This window comes from Eucalyptus grandis, chromosome 2 (assembly GCF_016545825.1).
Source record: "Eucalyptus grandis isolate ANBG69807.140 chromosome 2, ASM1654582v1, whole genome shotgun sequence".
Lineage (NCBI taxonomy): Eukaryota > Viridiplantae > Streptophyta > Magnoliopsida > Myrtales > Myrtaceae > Eucalyptus > Eucalyptus grandis.
In genome coordinates, this window is record NC_052613.1 from 25,909,151 (window position 1) to 25,918,268 (window position 9,118).

The window sequence follows — 9,118 nt, forward strand, 5'->3', positions numbered from 1 at the left end:
GGGAGACCCTCTAATATCATCTCTTGTATTCCCTCCCAAGTGAGGAAGACAAATATCCACTTAGGAACAGGGGCCGTCGGGAGGGAATGGAGACTCCTCATCTTCTCTTAGAAGAAGGCTACCGTTGGGTAAGGTATAGTAGCCTCCCCTATCTAGGATGAGACGGTGGAGCTCACAAGGGCTCCTACAGGGTCGACCTATACTTTGCACAATGTTATTCAACTTATTTGTTTATGCGCTTTGAATTTGCTTAAGCACTTTGGTTATTAAATATATGATATGATACCTAGCATAGGTGAACTACTAGTGATCCTTTTGTCATTAACTCAATTTATTGCAAAACTATGGACCTGATGAGCAATTGTAGACTTATGGCATGTTTAGTAACCATTCGACTCTTAGGAATAATTTTTGTTTAGAAATTTATTTATTTATTTATTTCATTCCCTAAAGGAGTTGTTGAGCATCCGAAAGCGTTTAGTAACTATATAAAATTTGTTTTCCCAGAATAGTAATGCGTTTTGTATGACGCTCAAATTTTTTAGAGACTGAGAATTTCTTTTAATTTTTAATTAAGTTTATGATATTTTTCTTTTCTTTTCTTTCTTCTTCTTCTTCTTCCTCTAGTCGGTGATGTCACCGGCCTTGGGGGAGTCTTGCCCAACCACGATGATGCTCAATCTCGTCCAACATCCACAAGATCGGCTTCGCTTGGCCATGGTAAGGCCACCCTCACCTAGCCTCATCGAGGGCTGATGAAGCTCTAGCAAGATTGTCGGCTCTCGTCTAGCCAATCACTGGTCATTGTTGAGGTTCGTGACTGGCTAAAGGTGGAAGAAGAAAAAAAGAAAGCAAAGAAAAGAAAATTGCTTGATTCTTGAATTGCTCATGGGAATAAAGAAGTAACTTTTTATACTACTTGACTTTATTCCAATTTTATTCCTTGAAATAGAAAAATTAGCTAATGTTAATAAATAGATTTCTGTCCTTTTTTTTTCCTCCAAAAAACAAAGAGCAGAAATAACCGATAATTAGCCAGTTACCAAATAGGCCTTAGTATCAATGAGATCTATGTCTACACTTCTCATTGTATAAGAATCAATATTACTATTCCATTTATATAATGAGAAAGCCGATAATACTTATTATTTGATAGTCGAAATTACTGAACCGCGAAATGCGGAAGATTATCATCAAAGATTGAGAGTAACGTGCGAATGGGTCTGGTCGGTTTTGGATAAATCCAAACCGACAAGAGAAAGGAAGAGAAAAGGCATATATTCTCAGCGTACAAGAATCTGCAGATACACAATATAAGGTGCGACCATTCCATAATTCAGCAACATGAGCAACACGATATAAAAAACGTGGGGGAGATATACAAAAGGAGAGAAAAAGAAGGACCACTTTGCGAGCATGCATCGTTCCACACAAGACATAAGACGAAAAGGCATGCTTACAAAAGAAGGATGAGTTGAGTCTGATTACACTATGGAGCGAAGTTGGAGGGATCGAAGGAAAAAGTTGATAGTACGAGGGAAGCCAGATCGGCAGCCTTTCTTCTATAGTTGTTCCATTAAACAATACGGCAAATACCCATTTTCTACGAGATCATACCACGCCTAGCTTTGCTTAGGCATCTAGTCCATCGAGCGAGACAATAACCCTCGTTAAACTCAACAACTGGTTTCGGTTTGTCTTGGTCTTATCAGGAGAGTGCCATCAGCTCTCAACTCTCGACCAATTTGTGCATGGGAGGCCAATCCCACATTTAAAACTTATAAGTGATATAATCCTCCTATTCTAGAACTTTTAGCATCAACTGTCCTAACGTTAGTCCCACGGACCAGTTGTGTCCGTCCCCTCTGCCTCCTTACTCTTCACTCGATAATCCCATGCTTCACTCCCAAGGGTCCATGGATACAGGAGGATTCACGGACCGTGACATGTGCATGGGCCTTGCGAAGAGAGAGGGAGGAAGGACTGGGGAGAGTTGAATTCTGTCGGACAAGGATTTGGAATAAGTTGAATTCCGCTTGGTCTTTTGGCGGCAGTCCTTTCTTATATGGCAGCTCATTCTAGAAGATCTATAAATCGCTGATATTGGGCAACGACATAGGGACCTATATATCTAAAAAAATGTATCCGATAAGTCCCATGAATTGATTAAATCCAGACTTGTGATTTATGTAGGTGGCTTTGACTCGAAGTGACTTACAGGCATTTAAGGAAGCTGAACGCGTGATCTTTGATTTTCGAATTAAAAATCTCTCAATTCCTTAATTAACTGTGCCAGCCTCAAGTGTTATAAATTGCTATTTTTGTATGAAAATATTAAGGAGTGCTACCCATTGGCGCATTGGCTAGTTCTTACTTAATACACTTAGGAAATTTAAATTTACAGTTTAACGTGACCTTATTAAAATTTATAATTTATTTCACTTTCAAAGAGCCTCAAAAAGTCTTATTTCCACTTTTAGTTAAATTAATAAATGCTCTATAGATAGCTGTTAAAATACCCTTTCTTGTGTATGTAACTTGAAAACGAGAGATGCCTATGTATGGATTAGTAATTTCGCAGCTTAAACAAGACACGATTATTAGAGAGATGAAACATTTTGTTAGCATGTCTATGAAATGATGATTCCCAATAATTTTGTAAATATGTTTAAGCCCGTAAAGACTTGTTTAAATTATATGAATTCAGAATGTGCGGCACAAGCAATACATTAACTTGATTCAATATCATTAAACACATCGAAGTGTGTCAAACAATCCCAATGTGATTGCAATTGATTGTTTAAGTTAAATAGAATCCATAGCATATGTGCATCGTGCAAATGAGTTATCCCAAACGGTTTATGCTATGATGCTTTTGAAAATCTATGCTTCGTATATCACAAAATTTTCACAATTTTCACAATCTTTCTAGTGTTAGACTTCTAGGGGATTGGGATTGCTTAAATTCAGGACTCTCTATACTTAAGTAAAGGTACCTATTGTACCAAAATATCCTTATACATCTAGATAAATTATACCAAGTACCCAAACGTATTCATTTCCTCTCTCTTTCTCTCTCCACCATCTCAATTAGCATAACATCACCTTAGATAGATCAAATGGCGCGATGAGGCTTCAGTTTTCTCCCGCTGTCCTCAACAAAGATAGAGGAGGACATGGCACACAATCCTGGAAGATCTCGATATTATCAATAGATTCATATAAATTTAAAAGATCTCCATACATCTTAAAAATCAAAATGATACATGAAGTGATGGGTTCCTAAAATCTTACGTGTAAATTGATTTCTATACGAGAAATGCATGACATGAATGAAATATTTCCAACGGACCATTGCACATGTGCAATTAAAAGTATTATGCCAAATCCTTTATTAATTTCCTATTATCTTCCCGAGGAATTGACATTTGCATTATTTTGGAGACGTTTGGTTTTTCATTTTCCGATGAAAATGAAGATGGGAGAGTAGTTTGACCAGAACATTCATCATTTTCTCTTCTTTTTTATCACGTTCAAACGAGATAATAGTAAATTACCCATGACTTTTTATCCAATATAAAATATGATTCCAAAATTTTAATTTATTTAGTATGGTCCCGAATTTTATTCTAATATGCATCATAATTCCTGGACTTTTAGTACATGTTCAATTTAATCCCCGAACTATACGAAAGTATTCAATATTACCATTCCATTAATAGAAAGATAATGATTAAGCAACAATCAAGATGATGATTGTGTGACATTCTATTTTTCGGAACAATTTAGACTCGTTTTACTCTTGTACTCACAAATTCTTCGCTCTGTGCCTTATTTTCTTTACATCAGCGCCATAGAAGAATTCCGTTTCTTGAATTCGTATTATATTGTTAGCCTTTTTTTTTCCTGAATATATAGACAGCGAATGACGGCAAATGACTTGATTGCACGTAGATAATCAATTCGCCGTTGCTTTGCTCATGGAAGAAAATTGTGATGAGAAATTAAAAAAGAAGTAAGAAAAAAGGATAAAAAAAAAAAGAAGAAGAGAAAAAGACTAAACCAGTTAAAAGGTCAAAATTTCTTGGTCACGGTCACGGTTCGGGGCAAAAATCGTAGAAACCCTAGGATTTCCATTTCCATGCGGAGACCTCCGTCGTCCATGGCGCCATCCGCCGCAGATCCTCCGGCGACCGGCGGAATCACGCCAAACGAAGCCAGCCTCCTCTTTCTCCTTCGAGCCCTGGCGACTTCATCAGCGCCTTGCCAGAGGCCGTGATCCACCACATCTTCTCATTTCTGCCCCTGAAGGACGTAGTCAAGACGAGTGTCCTCTCCGAGTCTCCAGGCGTTGGATGTACACTTGGACCACCACGGTCTTCGATGACGCCCTGCCTCGCCATCATGACTTCCCGTCCCTCGCCGACAGCGTCCTCAGCCAATGCACCTCGCCCATAGTGGAGAGGTTCCACATCAACATCTTCGACTACGACGAGGCCTCCTGCCCCAAGCTCGACCTCTGGCTCTGCTTCGCGGAGGGGCGCCGTGTGGAGGACCTTCGCCTGCGTCTCGATGACGATCTGGAGGTTTATTATAAAGTGCCGCCATTCTTGAATTGCTTGAGTCGGTTGGTACGCCTGCAAGTCAGAAACTGCTGCTTTCCGTTGGACACTACTGTTAGGTGGCCTTGTCTTAAGGTCTTGTTGATAGAATGGGCGGAGTTGAGTGATGATATCCTGGTGGGAATTGTCAGGGGAAGTCCTGTTTTAGCGTCCCTTTAGTTTGACTATTGCAGCCACGTGAAGGAAATTATAATTGATTTCGACATAATACTCGTCAATTACATGGAAGATGACTCGGAGTGGGAGAGAATTTGGGCCCCGCATTAGCTGTCACCGCAGGAAGTGGGGAAATGGAATCTTAATTCTATGTTATGACTAGTTGACGTTTATTCTTTGGTGGAAGCCAAGTTAGATATTGTTGTGCATGATGAGAAGAGCCGCGAGGAACTTTTTGAGAAGCTGTGCGGAGTTTCTACGGTCTACATTGGCGCTTGATGTTTGCAGGTACCGACTCACCATTATTGCCCTTTCTAAGATGGACTCGTGTTGAATGGTGCCCGTGATTAGTGCCGTTTAGTGCTGTATGTTGCCCTGGTCGAGTGACCTCTCATCTCTTTGTGGCATTCTAGTCTTTCATCGAGGGGAATCATTGTAAGCAAGATGATTTACAACTTTTGTAAGAATATATGGTGAACCTTGAAGCTTCTTCCCTTTGCTTAATTTCAAATAAATGGGTCTGGGATCACTCAATTACGGACGATGAATGCTACTAGATAGTTCTAATTATTATGGATGCTCAGCACAACATTGTTAGATGCTTGATTTTGACAAGATAAATGCATGAAAAGATTATTTAAAAATGTTACATTTTTCATTAAACTCTTTCATTTTATAGAAAACATACAATTATATGGAAAGGTGACAAAGAGTAATAGACCTAGTCATCTTAGGTTGCCGGAAGTGGGTCATGCTCTCTCATTACACTACACCAATGTTCCATAATCATCTTACGGAGTATTCTTACAATATTTTACAATGGCAATGGATGGATTTTCTTAGAAACTTAAGTCAATAACAAGGTTTGTTATTTCATGTGACCAACTACTAGAATTTTCAGATCCTTCAAGTATCACAAGTTTTATGTAAAATAGTCTTGATTCTTAGAGATTCCCTTGTTCATTTCTAATTGTGGTATCCTTATCGGTCTTTTCTCGGTTAGGAGACAACAGGTCACAAAAGGGGAGTTTTCAATTTTTGGCAAAACATCTCAAGAGGGTGAAGATCATTGATTTTGTTAATAGTTTGAGGTCAAAATATTTGCTCGCCTTGATTAAGTTTCTTCTTGGTGATGCACTTGTGCTGGAGAAGATTATTATCAAGGCTGATTTGCATGCTCAACATGGACCAGAACGTCATGAAGCCGCTTATCTTTTCAAACTGCTTCGGGTGAGCCAAAGGGTGCTTAGCTATTTGAAGAGCTTCCCAAAATGCTGAAGTTATCTTCGATTATCCTTTGGATGAGGCGTCCTATATAAAGTAAAGAAAGAAGATTCGGGTTTCTAAACTTGGATGAGCACTACAGTGCTCTTCAATAACTGAGCACCCTTTGGACAAACCTTGTTATTTACTCTCTTTTGACAGTAGAGTTACATGAAATATATGACAGTATTGGGTTTCTAACATGTACCTAATTTACACGTCTTTGAAGTTTAGTTTTGTTGTAAATATGAACTTTCTAAGGAAAGAGGTTGATAGTAGCATTTTGGATTATGAATATATGAAAGGGTGTTTTGGTTTAGATATTGCCCAGCTTCCTCTTCTTTTTCGGGTAAAATAGAAAATTAAGGGGTATATCGTTAATCCGCACCCTTGGAAGATTAAGAAAACGTCCCGATCATTATGACATGCATTTCGGAAATCTTCGTGTATTTGTGGGTAACTCCATTGACATCATTACAATTTGATTTCTAGGACAAACTTGAAGTACCTTGAGGTACTTGTTTGCAGCCCAAAAGAAGATAAACTTGAATTTTAACATAACCCTTTTTGTGGCACATTCGGTTCAACCTTTTGGAAACCAAAACAAAAGTGCGAGACCGTGATACATGCCTTGATTTTTATTAACCATCATTAAGATCTGAAATAGCTTAGATTTTTTAACGTATGAGTAGTTGGAATTTTCACTATGAATGAATGTGTCTATGAGGTTCATTTTCTTCATGAGAATAGTAATTTATCGTTTGAGCTACGCCTGGTTTGTGTGAATTTGTAAGTTCATGAGATCAGCAATGCGGAGTGCATTAAAAAGAATTTAAGATCTAACACATTTCTACACGGTATAGAATCTTCTTTTATTGTTTCTTATTTCAAAGGTTTTCATCCCATGAAACAAACTTATTGACCCATATGTAGATGTGTCAAACGGATGGGTTGGGTTAGGTTTGGATCATGTCATAAATGGTCCAACATAAATTTACCTATTAATTCGTTTATAACTCATTTATTAGCTATATAAAATTATTGACCATCCCCAACCCATGCCCAACGCAACTCTTATTGTAAACACTTCCATATTTAAGCAAATCTAGAAAACCTTGTTTCTTATGATATTTTTTAAAAGGTGCATTGTTAAAACATTTTGATACAATTACAAATTTAATGGAGAAATTATATATTTTTTTTAAAAAATGAGGCTCTATTTATTTCACAAAAAATGTGGTATTTATGAAAATTAAAATATTTTATGGTGTTTAGTTGAAACTTGAAAATGACTTAGAAAATATTTTTGGCTTAGTATAGAAGTTTGATTTGATTTTTCGTGCACTCATTTTAAGTATTTTTTATTTTATTTTAAAACAAAATTTTAATTATTTTTATTTCTTTTTCTTTTCTTTTTCCTTCTCCTCCTCCCAATAGCCAGCCACGGTAGCCATGGTCGACAACAAGCAAGCTCAACCTCGCCATAGGTTGGCAAGGCTCGAGCCTGCCCAATTTCGGTGAGTTGAACCTTGCCAACCTTAGGTGAGGCTCCACCTCACTAGATTCGACGACGCTCAAGTCTCGACCTTGCCCGAGCTCTCAAGATTGAGGAGGCTGGAGTCTCGCCAACATCGAGGTCGGTGAGCTTCCTCACTATATTTGGTGAGCTTGAGCTCACCCAACACCAACAAGGCATTGGTCTTGCTTGATCGGTGAGCTCGAGGCTCGCCAGTGCAATTGGCAACTAGATGAAGGTTTTGTAGCTCTCGCCTGTGACCAGCGAGGGCCCTACGGCCCTTGTTCGACATCCAACCATTGCTAGCTGTAGGAGTTCGTAAGGAAAAAAAATAAAATAAAAATTAATTAAAAATTAAAAATTATGAAAATTGTTGAATAGGATAATATCTCATTAATAGGTTGACTTGATCCACCTAGACCACCGTCACCGACCTCCCCTTCTTCAGTGGCTTCTTCCGCAAAACTAAATCATGGTAGACATTACTTTAAGAGTTAATACCATGATAAATTTCAAATTGTAACAGATGGTACATTTACCTCAAATTAATTCTTTATTTCTTGAAAAATTCCATACCAACACCCCATTTCACATTTACGTCAAACTACTTTTCTTTGTTTTGTAGTAGGTTTTGTTTATTTACAAATTGATAAAGATAATCATCCGGGGACGACTGTGTATATTATATGATTGTGGACGTAGAAATTTACATGTGTGTATTTGATTGGTGTCTTGTAGGGTATGACTGTATGATTTCAAGAGTCTTTTTATACCGTATAGGAAAGAGCGAAATTGCAAAGAAAGCCCAAAGGCCACGCATAATCCCAAAATACCATTTATACGGTATAAATCCAAGATGTTTTTGAGATCATTAAAGAGGAAAAATCGCTTGAAGTCGCAAACATCAAGTATCAACTATTACTTAAAATTAGGACTCATTCTTTAGTGCCATGAAAATTTACACAGCACACCTATCTGGTCTGGGATACTCAACGGTGGACGATGGATAGTTTTTATTTTGACGGGCATGAATGTCTGTTGATCTAATGAATGACTTTTTCATCTTATCATTTGACTGTTCAAAAAATTGCTAGATGAATAGATTCCGTCTTCACTTGCTTCACACGTCTTTGTGAAACTAATATCGATCTAATCATATAATTTGTGAATTTGTAAACCAATTTCAATTTTATCAAGAGTGATGTTAATAAAAGCTTCGGAAAAGCTCGTTCTATATACACTTAAAAAGGAATAAAGAAAGAGATTCGTTGAGGACATGAAGAAAAAAAAAGGTTCTTGGAGATGGATGGCGTGGTTGAATTTGCTTCTGCACTTTTGGTCATTGAATACATGATATGGTACCAGTACAGATGAACTGCTACTGATCCTTTCGTAATTTACTCCATTTGTTGCACAACCATGGACTTGATAAGCAAAATTCTAGGCATAGTATCAAGGTGAGGTATGTGCAAACTTTTCATCATATAAAAATCAATATATTACTCTACTCTATTTATATAGAGAAAGCTGATGCTACTCGTTATTAGATGATTGAAATTGC